Here is a 12,883-nt window from a genome sequence, read left to right as displayed (position 1 = left end):
ATATATGAAGAACGGGTGGGCCTCCTTTGGGTTTCCGCGTGGGCTTCAAAGCCGCGTTCACAATTCTCCACCTCGGTGAAGTTTTCCCAAAACTGAGCCGACACCAAAGCAACCAAAAGTCCCATTGTTGTGTCCAGTACAAACTCAATCCACAACAAGTCGAGAACCCGAACGAGAGTCCAAACAATCTCACCTCCATCAAAATCAACTAATCCAAATTGACTGCATCAAACATGACTGCCTACGTATCCTCTTGCCCAAGGAATCAAGCCGAACGTAGTTCACCCAAATGGCCTCCAAAGACCTCAACACCGAAGAATGTTCAAAAGTTCCAAACAATGACCAAACTTGACACCTGAAACAACTTTGGTCAACATATCTGCAGGGTTGTCCTTCGTGTGGATCTTCTCTAACATGACGTCTCCTTCATCCAAAACGTCACGAACAAAATAGAATCTGACATCAATATGCTTCGTGCGTGCATGATAAACCTGGTTCTTCGCCAAATAGATAGCTGACATGCTATCACAATATACCCGAATGGTCTCCTGTGCAATCCCCAAGTTCTCCAATAATCCCTGCAACCACAAAGCCTCCTTCACAGCTTCAGTCAACGCCATATACTCTGCCTCCGTAGTGGAGAGAGCCACTGTAGACTGAAGTGTGCATCTCCAACATACCGGTGCACCTGCCAATGTAAACACATAACCTGAAGTAGACCGGCGCTTGTCAAGATCTCCAGCATAATCTGAATCCACGTAACCAATACAATCCTGCCCATTCTTCTCATCCTTCTGGAATACCAAACCAACATCCATGGTACCTTTAATATACCGTAGAATCCACTTCACGGCCTCCCAATGACCCTTCCCTAGGTCGTGCATGTACCTGGATACCATGCTCACGGCCTGTGATAAATCTGGCCTTGTACACACCATTGCATACATCAAGCTACCCACAGCATTAGCATATGGAACTTTGGATATGTATTCACGGTCCTCAACTGAAACAGGTGACATCTTAGCTGATAGCTTAAAGTGGGGAGCTATTGGAGTACTCACCGCCTTGGCATTACCATCATAACCGAATTTCTTCAGCATCTTCTGCAAGTAACTCCTCTGTGTCAACTTTAACCTCCCCTTCACCCTGTCTCTCTCAATCTCCATACCCAATATCTTCTTTGCTTCTCCAAGATCCTTCATCTCAAATTCGGATGACAGCTCATTTTTTAACTTTCTAATAGCTGAAGTATTCCTGGAAGCTATGAGCATATCGTCAATATATAACAACAAATAGATATACTCACCATTCTGTAGCTTGTGCATGTAAACACACGGGTCATATGGGCTTCTTGTGTACCCTCGGCCAATCATAAAGCCGTCGAATCTCTTGTACCATTGTCGCGGCGATTGCTTCAATCCGTAAAGAGACTTCTTCAGCTTGCACACTAATTCTTCCTTTTCTGCAGCTTTGAACCCCAAAGGTTGTATCATGTAGATCTCTTCTTCTAAATCTCCATGTAGAAAGGCTGTTTTCACATCCATCTGGACCAAATCCAAATCCAGTTGTGCCACCAATGCTAATAAAATACAAATCGACGAATGCTTCACAACAGGTGAAAACATCTCGTTGTAATCAACGCCCTCTAGCTGTGCATATCCCTTGGCAACCAATCTGGCTTTGAATCTAATTTCCCCAATTGAAGATCCCTCTTTCTTTGCATACACCCACTTGCATCCAATACCTTCTTACTTTTCGGTAGCTTTGCAAGTTCCCAAGTGTCGTTCTTATGAAGAGACTGCATCTCTTCCTTCATAGCTTCCCTCCACCTAATCGAATCAGAGGTCGTTCTTATGAAGAGACTGCATCTCTTCCTTCATAGCTTCCCTCCACCTAATCGAATCAGAGCTTGACTCTGCTTCCTTGAATGTAGAAGGAACCAAATCATCAACGACTTCTGCTGATAAAGCATATGTAACCATGACATCGTCATATCTAGCTGGCTGACGAATATTTCTTCTTGGTCTATTAGCTGCAATGGACTCCTGAATATGACCCTGTTCCTGAGTCCAAACATCCACTGTATCCTCTAAATGCCCGGCTGTCATCCCATCTCCTTCCAGTGTCACCTCTGTAGGAGCCTCAATGGATACAATGCTATCTGGAGTGGGTGAAGTCACATCATCCTCCACCTGTTGTGATATCCTAACTGTCTGGTCTTCCTCCACCTGCTGAGGAACTTGAGGCTTCATCATGTACGCCTCATCAAATGTGACATCCCTGCTAATAACTATCTTCTTGTCTTGTGGATCCCATAACTTGAAGCCTTTAACTCCATCTCTAAATCCCACAAAGACTGTTTTTCTCGCCCTCGGATTCAATTTACCATCATTAACATGGTAATAAGCTGGACACCTAAATATCCGAAGCGACTCATAGTCACTAGCTACCGAACCAGACCAACGCTCCAACGGAGTCTTCCCCTGTATCGCAGTGCATGGCAACCTATTCACGAGATGGCTCGCATAAACCAACGCTTCGGCCCAAAAGGATCTTGACAATCCACTCTGTGTTATCATACATCGCACCTTCTCCAGCAAGGTACGGTTCAACCTTTCAGCCACCCCGTTCTGTTGCAGTGTCTCACGTACTGTGAAGTGTCGTCTAATGCCGTGATCCCGGCAAAACTGCAGAAATGGATCACTCTTATACTCTCCTCCATTGTCCGAACGAAGAGTTTTTACCTTTCTACCTGTCTGCAGCTCCACTTTCTTCTTCCACTTTACAAAATATCCAGGACCTGATGTTTATGCTTCATCGGGTATACCCAATTCCTCCTGGAATAGTCATCAATGAAAGTGATAAAATAGTTAGCCCCACCAAGTGATGTGTGCTTGGAAGGGCCCCAAACATCTGTGTGAATATAGTCCAATATACCTTGGGTATTGTGAATAGCGGTGCCGAATTTCACTCTTGTCTTCTTCCCAAGTATGCAATGTTCACACAGCTCCATTTTGCAGGTCTTTGCACCCTTCAATAGCCTCTGCTTCGCCAATACCTGCAGGGACTTATCACCAGTGTATCCCAATCTCATGTGCCATAAACTGGTAGTATCTTCCTCTGTGGTAATCGAAGCTGCCAGACCCCCTGTTACTGTCTTGCCTTTCAAGTAGTAAAGGCTATTTTCCCTGACACCTCGCATCACCACCATGGACCTCTTTGTGATCTTCAGAGTCGCATTCTCCAAGATCACCTTATAACCAGCTGCCTCCAAAGTTCCAAACGAAATGATATTCTTCGTCAATTGGGGAACGAATCTCACTTCCTTCAGCTCCCGAGTCACTCTGTCACACATCCGGATCCATACTGTACCAATACCACCAATAGGACATACGTGATCATTACCCATGAGCACGACATCCCCTCTTTCTAACTCCTCAAAGCTAGAGAACCAATCCCTCCTAGGGCAAATATGGTATGTAGCACCAGAATCTATCATCCACTCCGTAGAGTCAGCGTAACAAACTGACGGTAGTGCAGAGCAGGAATAGCCTGAAGAATCTGTATCTGAATTGTCATCACTAGCCTTGACAACATTCACTTTCGAAGCTTGTACAACTTTCCCTTTATTCTTCCCGGCTTTATCTTTCAACATTGGGCAGTCGTTCTTCCAATGTCCTTCTTCTTTGCAAAAGCGGCATTGATTCCTACCAATATTTCTATGGCCACCTCTTGACTTCGATCTTGAGCGATCACCTGGACGACGGTTTGGACCACGGCCTCGAACTGCTAATGCATCTCCCGATGCCTTCTCGGAGGGTTCGCCATCACTCTTCCTCAACTCATAATTCACCAAAGCTGAGGTCACCTCTTTGTAGCTAATCGTAGTTCTTCCATTTATCATAGTGAGAACAAACGTTCCAAAATCATCCTCCGGCAATGAACACAATAGTAGCATCGCCTTGTCTTCATCCTCAACCATGATATCTACATTGGCCATATCCGAAATTAGCTTCGTGAAGTTGTTAACATGCTCCGGAATGGAAACTCCCCTCTTCATCTTGAATTGGTAAACCTCTTCTTCAAGTGAAGCCGATTCTCAATGCTCTTCGTCAGATACTTCTCATTGAGTGTTTCCCACATTCTCTTCGCCGACGTCTCATTCATTACGTCATAAATAAGATCCGGCGTCAAGCATGACCGAATAACTCCACAAGCCCTACTATTCATTTTCTTCCAAACCTTGTCCTCCATATCAGTGGGTTTCTCTTGTAACTCAAGAGTCTCCTCCAAATTTTGTGCATCCAAGGCGTTTATCACCTGACACCTCCACAAACCGAAATTGATCTTGCCGTCGAACTTCGAAACATCAATTTTTGTATTATTGATGCTCAGACTCTGTATCGCCTTCGAAAGAGTCGATCCCGATGTACTTGTTTCTCCCATGTTATCGATCTAATTCTTCAAATAGGAATTCTTCAGAGAATCCTTCGAACAAGCCCCAAATCCAACCCGGAGCTCTGATACCACTTGTCGTGCGCATCGAAAATTTCGGCAGCACCTCCGGTGCGCAAGGTGCACAACAAGAGATTAGATCGTAAGAATTCCTGTCTCACCAAGGAAACAAGAATCTAAAGCGGATATCTCAACAAAGTGAGATATCTGTCTTCCCTCTCATCAGTTCTAGGACTGAACCTGTCGAGGATCTACACAAGCTATTACAAATCACGGTAAGAACACAAATTTTTACGTGTTCGGCAAATAAGCGCTACGTCCACGGGCGCAAGGAGGGAGAGATCTACTATTAGAGGGAGAGATACAATTAGGATTTATAACTCATAAATAAAACCCTCTCACAACTCTCAGATCCCTCACACAAATACTCTCTCAAAGGGGTGCTAAACAAAGAACATCTACAAAAGACTTGCTTTTCCTCATGAATAGCCACCAAAAACACTGCCCCCTTTGTTCTCTGTGTCTGCTGCCAGCCGCCCAAAAGAAAATCAAAGAAAAAATCCTTCCTTGCACTGATCTGCGCCAGCGCAAAAAACACCCGCACAAAACCCTTCCCCACCCGTAAAATAGTTCAAAGTTGATATATATATAATATATATATATTATATATATATATATATATATATATATGAAGAACGGCGGGCCTCCTTTGGGTTTCGCGTGGGCTTCAAAGTCCCGCGTTCACAAATACAAGGACGATTTGAACAATCTTTGAGAGAGATTGTTACATCCAATTGGTGGAGAGTTGTGGGAGATCTACAGCTTTGTTTTAGGGTTTGATCGGTGAGATTTGTAACTCTATTTGTATTCTCTTGATTTCTAATAGTAAGAACTCCCCCTTCCTTGCCCCGTGGACGTAGGCAACTTGACGAACCACGTAAATCTCTTATTCTTGCTGTGGTTGTATTTTGCTTATTAGTTGTGGTTTACCTCGAGTTATTGTTCGTGTTGAACTCGAGGCTTCCGCCGCGCATAACAATTGGTATCAGAGCTAGATCGACAACGTGAGAGAAGCAAGCACATCAGGTTCGTCTCTTACAAAGGCGATACAGAGTTACAAAGGCGATACAGAGTCTGAGCATCAATAACACAAAGACTGATGTTCCTAAGTTCGACTGCAAGATCAATTTCGGATTGTGGAGGTATCAGGTGATGGATGCCTTGGATGCACAGAATTTGGAGGAGACTCTTGAGTTAAAAGAGAAACCCGCTGATATGGAGGATAAGTTTTGGAGGAAGATGAATAGTAGATCTTGTGGTGTTATTAGGTCATACTTGACGCCGGATCTTATTTATGATGTTATGAACGAGACGTCGGCGAAGAAGATGTGGGAAACACTCAATGAGAAATATCTTACGAAGAGCATTGAGAATCGGCTTCACTTGGAAAAGAGATTTTACCAGTTCAAGATGAAGAAGGGAGTTTCCATCAGGGAGCATGTTAAGAACTTCACTAAGCTACTTTCAGATATGGCCAATGTGGACATTATAGTTGAGGATGAAGACAAGGCGATGCTACTTCTGTGTTCGTTGCCTGAAGATGATTATGGTATGTTCGTTCTCACTATGATCAATGAAAGAACTACAGTCAGCTACAAGGAGGTGACCTCAGCTTTGGTGAACTATGAGTTGAGGAAGAGTGATGTGAACCCTCTGAGAAGGCATCGGGAGATGCACTAACAGTTTGAGGCCGAGATCCAAACCGTCGCCAGTTCAACCGCTCAAAATCAAGGAATAGGAGTGCCTAAAGTGGAAAGAAAAAGCCGGGAAGAATAAGGGAAAAGCTGCACAAGCTTCAGAGGTGAATGTTGTCAAAGCTATTGGTAAGCATTCAGATTCAGATTCTTCAGGCTATTCATGTCCTGCATTACCGTCGGTTTGCTATGCGGATTCTACGGAGTGGATGATGGATTCGGGAACTACATATCATATCTGCCCTAAAAGGGAGTGGTTCTCTAGCTTTGAGGAGCTGTAAAGAGGGGATGTCGTGCTTATGAGAGATGATCACGTATGTCCTATTGATGGTATTAGTTCAGTCCGGATTAGGATGCATGACGGTGTAGTGAGGGAGTTGAAGGAAGTGAGGTTCGTGTCGCAGTTGACGAAGAACATCATCTCTCTTGGGACTTTGGAGGCAGCAGGTTATCGAGTGATCTTAGAGCATGCTACAGTGAAGGTCACAAAAGGTTCTATGGTGATGATGTGAGGTGTCAGGGAAAACAACCCATACTACTTGAAGGGCAAGACAGTTACAGGGGGTCTGGCAGCTTCTATCACTACAGAGGAGGACACTACCATCTTATGTTACATGAGATTTGGACACACAGGTGATAAGTCCCTACAGTCATTGGCAAAACATGGGCTATTGAAAGGTGCTAAAACCTACAAGATGGAGCTGTGTGAGCACTGTGTACTTGGGAAGAAGACTAGAGTAAAGTTTGGCACCGCTGTTCACAACACCCGAGGTACATTGGATTATATTCACACAGATGTTTGGGGTCCTTCCAAGAACACATCTCTTGGTGGGGCCAACTATTTTGTCACTTTCATTGATGACTATTCCAGGAGGAATTGAGTATACCCTATGAAGCATAAACATCAGGTCCTGGATATTTTTATGGAGTGGAAGAAGAAAGTAAAGCTGCAGACATGTAGAAAGGTGAAGACTCTACGTTCAGATAACGGTGGAGAGTACAAGAGTGATCCGTTTCTGTAGTTTTGCCGGGATCATGGCATTAGAAGACACTTTACAGTTCGAGAGACATCGCAACAGAACAGGGTGGCTGAGAGACTGAACCGTACCTTGCTGGAGAAGGTGCGGTGTATGATGACGCAAAGTGGATTGCCTAGATCCTTTTGGGCCGAGGCGTTAGTTTATGCGAGCCATCTCGTGAACAGGTTGCCGTGCATTGCGATAGACGGGAAGACTCCATTGGAGCGTTGGTTTGGTTCGGTGGCTAGTGACTATGAGTCGCTTCGGATATTCGGGTGTCCAGCTTATTATCATGTCAGTGATGGTAAATTAAATCCGAGAGCGAGAAAATCAGTCTTTGTGAGATTTAGAGATGGAGTCAAAGACTTTAAGTTATGGGATCCACAGGACAAGAAGATAGTTATTAGCAGAGATATCACATTTGACGAGGCGTACATGATGAGGCCTCAAGCCCCTCAGCAGGTGAAGGGAGACCAGACAGGAGAGATATCGCACCAGGTGGAGGATGATGTAACTCCACACACTCCAGAGAGCATTATATCCATCGAGGCTCCTACAGAGGTGACACTGGGAGGAGATGAGATGACAGCCAGGCAAATAGAGGATACAGTGGATTATGGGACTTAGGAACATGGTCATGTTCAGGGGTCCATTGCAGCAGATAGACCGAGGAGAGAGATTCGTCGGCCAGCTAGGTATAATAATGTCATGGTCGCATATGCATTATCAGTGGAGGTCGTTGATGATATGGTTCCAGCCACATTCAGGGAGGCAGAGTCTAGCCCCGATTCGATCAGGTGGAGGGAAGCTATGGAGGAGGAGATGCGATCTCTTCAGAAGAACGATACTTGGACACTTGCACATCTACCTAAGGGTAAGAAAGCTATTGGTTGCAAGTGGGTATATGTGAAGAAGGAGGGATCTTCTACTGGGTACAATTGGTTCAAAGCCAGATTGGTTGCCAAGGGATATGCACAGCTTGAGGGCATTGATTACAACGAGGTATTTTTACCTGTTGTGAAGCATTCATCGATACGGATTTTATTGGCGTTGGTGGCACAGTTGGATTTGGATTTGGTCCAGATGGATGTGAAAACAGCCTTTCTATATGGTGATTTAGATGAGGAGATCTACATGACACAACCCTTGGGATTTAAAGCTGCAGGAAAAGAAAACTTAGTTTGTAAGCTGAAGAAGTCTTTTTATGGTTTGAAGCAGTCACCAAGACAGTTGTATAAGAGATTCGACGGTTTTATGATTGGCCAAGGGTACACCAGGAGCCCATATGACCCATGTGTTTATATGCACAAGCTACAGGATGGTGAGCTCATATATTTGCTTTTATATGTTGACGATATGCTTATTGCTTCCAGGAATTCTTCGGCTATTCGAAAGCTGAAAGAGGAGCTATCATCCAAGTTTGAGATGAAGGATCTTGGAGAGGCAAAGAAGATATTGGGTATGAAGATCGAGAGAGACAGGGTGATTGAGATGAAGGATCTTGGAGAGGCAAAGAAGATATTGGGTATGAAGATCGAGAGAGACAGGGTGAAAGAGAGTTTGAAGCTTACACAGAAGAGTTACTTGTAGAAGATGTTGAAGAAATTCAGCTTTGATGGCAATGCAAAAGCAGTTAGCACACCATTAGCTCCCCACTTCAAGCTTTCAGCTTTGATGTCACATGTTTCAGTTGAGGACAGATATTATATGTCGAAGGTCCCATATGCCAGTGCAGTAGGTAGCTTGATGTATGCGATGGTGTGTACGAGGCCAGATTTGTCACAGGCCGTGAGCATGGTATCTAGATACATGCATGACCCCGGGAAGGGTCACTGGGAGGCCGTGAAGTGGATTCTACGGTATGTTCAAGGCACCGTGGATGTTGGTTTAGTATTCCAGAAGGATGAGAAGAATGGGCGGGATTGTATTCGATATGTGGATTCAGATTATGCTGGAGATCTTGACAAATGCCGGTCTACTTCAGGATATGCTTTTACATTGGCAGGTGCACCTGTATGTTGGCGATGCACGCTTCAGTCCACAGTGGCTCTCTCTACTACGGAGGCATAGTATATGACAGTAACTGAAGCTATTGAGGAGGCTTTATGGTTGCGTGGATTATTGGAGAACTTGGGAATCACTCAGGAGATCATTCGGATATATTATGATAGCATGTCGGCTATCTATTTGGCGAAGAACCAGGTTTATCATGCGCGCACGAAGCACATTGACGTCAGATTTTACTTTGTTCGGGACGTTTTGGATGATGGAGACATCATATTAGAGAAGGTCCACACGAATGACAACCCTGCAGATATGTTGACCAAAGTTATTTCAGGTGTGAAATTTGGTTATTGCTTGAAGCTTTTGAACATCCTTCAGTGCTGAGGCCTTTGGAGGCCATTTGGGTGAACTACGTTCGGCTTGATTCCTTGGGCAAGAGGATACATAGACAGTCTTTCAGATGCAACCGGTTTGATCAGTTGATTCAGATGGAGGGAGATCGCGTTTCAGCTCTAGTTTGGTTCCCTGACTTGTTGAGGGACTATTGGATGATTTGGTGTCGGTTCAGTTTTGGTAGAAACATTCGCCGAGGTGGAGAATTGAAGAAATACAGGAAACAACAAAGAATCAGCCAGGCAGACTGGCGGTCCGCGGTCGACCGCGAACCTGCGCGGTCGACCGCGAACCTGCGCGGTCGACCGCCGCGGTCGACCGCAGTCTGTTTGGGCTGGGTCTTTTGGTTTTTGACCGAGTTCGTTTTTGGGTTTATATATAACTCAAACCTGATTGATTAGGGTAATGCAAGGACGATTTTGAGCAGTCTTTGAGAGATGATTGTTATATCCAATTATGGGAGAGTTATGAGAGATCTAGAGTTTTATTTTAGGGTTTGATCGGTGGGATTTGTAATTTTATTTGTATTCTCTTGATTTCTAATAGTAAGAACTCCCCCTTCCTTGCCCCGTGAACGTAGGCAACTTGCCGAACCACGTAAATCTCTTGTTCTTGCTGTGGTTGTGTTTTGCTTATTAGTTGTGGTTTACCTCGAGTTATTGTTCGTGTTGAACTCGAAGCTTCCGCAGCGCACAACAAACTGGATGATTCGCTGGTTAATCACCAACAATGGTCTCAGTCTTTCTATGGATGAAGTCAAGCAATATTAGGCCCTAAATAGTTTTTATAACTAATACATTGAATACAAGTTCCAGGAAATATTTGAAGACCTCAATTTTAACTGTGGATGATAAAAGAGGAGTCCTTAAAAATCAAGGGCAACACAAGATTTAAATGCATGAAAGGTATTCTGATGGAATTTATATTCCAATAAATTTTATTGGAGAAATAAAAGGATATCATCAGAACTCATGTTATATATGCATCCAAGCTAAAATATGACATACTTTTGACAAGCCAAACAATTCTCTTTATAACTCTTTTGGTAAATTAATGACTCTTTTTTTATTTTAGCTTCATCATATTAGAAGCAACCAAATAGCAAAAAGAATATGCATGTATTGAACTTTTAGAACTTATAAATGTAGAAGTGGTGAACTTTTAGATGATACTGTTGCTACTTTTAGATAATAATCCAAGTGAAATTTTAGATCAAGTAAAATAATAGAAAAAGATGAAATGAAACTAATAAATAAAATTTTTTCATGAAATTAAGAGGAAAATACCTCGTGTGAAAGCCTTTTGCAACTTTATACAAAGAGATTCTACACATACTGCAAGCTGCAAATTGAACTGTAGCATAGCGTTGTCATGTCTTGTGAGAGCAAGTTGGTATTAGTTTGAGTGTGGAGATATTGTTGTTGGACATAAAGTAATTTTCTAAATATTTTAATTTTTGAACTTTTAGAAAATTCTTAGCTTAGCAGATCTCTCAAAGAGAGAATTTTAGGTCAAGTAAGCATTAATGAAGTTGAAACTCCTATACAAAGAAGTTACATTTTACAAGACATCACTTATTAATTCCCAAAAAGAATTTATGGGACCCTTACTTTTTGGTTTATAATTAAAAGGAACCAAAAGTGAAGCTAGCGTGAGGTATTTACGTACTTTAAAGAGATATTTTACCTACCAACCGGAAGAAGAAGAAAAAAACTCAGGAGCAGGTAATCCTCTCACAAGATAAGAAGAAATAGTTACTTGTTCACACAAAGAGGAAGAACAAATGCTGCACATTTGACATTTGGAGATATTTATTACAGCCTTTTATATCTTTCTAAGATGGAATGCAAATTGCTCGATCAAAAAAAAAATGGAAATTAAAATGGCACATAAATCAAATTATTCTGCACTTGGCCTTCATTTTTCTCCTTGGGACTATTGGGGTGACTTAATGAGTACCAATCATTCACTGGTCATCAGATGTTTCAATTTTCAATTTGAAGTGGTCGACTAGAGTAACAAGTTCTTTTCTTAAAAAATAAATAAATAGATATATAGAGCTACAAGTTCTTGAAGTCTTACATATATGCAAATGTTTTCGTACCGAACAAAGCATCATGTGCTCGCTTCATCATTTAAAAAAAATTTATTCAGAATCAAGAGCTGGTGAGGAAAATGACTTCACTTATCTCATAATTGCCTTTCAGAGCTTGAACGAGACACGTGCATGTTTCACATTTTCAAATGGGGCTTGAACTAAACAAACAGCTTCAGTGTTGATACATCAATTAATAAACTCAGCTCAGCTTAAACAAAACGCAACATATCGTCATGCATTACGTTATCCAGGGGCTTAGTGTGATACAATATTACAGGCCACAGCTCACTTAATCGTAATGAGGTTTATGGTTGATCTTTCAATTTCAATGGGAATTACCAACTCATTAGTTTAGTTGATGGCAGTAACCACGACATGGATCAGAGATTAAGGCGGTACCTAAACAAAAAGATAAATGAAAATAAAATTTAAATAACGGTTGATTATGTTTTGTGCTGGATCAAATATCTTTATTAGCTGAGATATTCGTGTTTGAATTCATATACAATCTCATAGCAAGTAATCTACGATAGTTAATTGACGAAATTAAGTCAATCCACAAATACTTTATATTATCAAGGGCAAAATGGTCAGATTGGTATATTTTGTAGAGACTTGGTGACATGGTGGTATATTTTCTTTTAGTTTTGTCAGATTGGTATATTTTGTCGACTCCGACGCCATATAGGCCTTAAGTTTGGCCGGAGTTACTGTTCCGACCAGTGCTGACGGGATTTCTTACATAAAATCCCCTCATTAAAACCCATCATGCTCCTAACCTCCTCCTCCTCCTCCCCCTCTCCCTCCTCCTCCTCCTCCTCTTCAACCTCCCCCTCTCCCTCCTCCTCCTCCTCCTCCTCCTCATCCTCTTCCTCCTCCTCATTAAATCTCTAGCTAGAACCTCTAACATCTCATGCCTTGCGGCGGTACTCCACTATCATAGATACTTGGTAAGAACTCTAAAAGCCAGCCCCCGTCACCCCCTCTTAACTTTTAAACGAGAAGATTCAAGAGGAGATTCAAGAGGAGAAACATTAACATCCTCCGTTATCTTTACTTCGTTTGTATTCTTGCATGGCTGATATCTCTACTAAAATAGCTCTAAAATAAATCCCATTAAATTCTTCATGGATTCAGAAAATTCTTGTTCCAAATCAAGT

The sequence above is a fragment of the Asparagus officinalis genome, chromosome 5 (assembly GCF_001876935.1).
Source record: "Asparagus officinalis chromosome 5, Aspof.V1, whole genome shotgun sequence".
Classification (NCBI taxonomy): Eukaryota; Viridiplantae; Streptophyta; class Magnoliopsida; order Asparagales; family Asparagaceae; genus Asparagus; species Asparagus officinalis.
The sequence above is the reverse complement of the archived record's forward strand: the minus strand, read 5'-3'. Positions refer to the sequence as shown.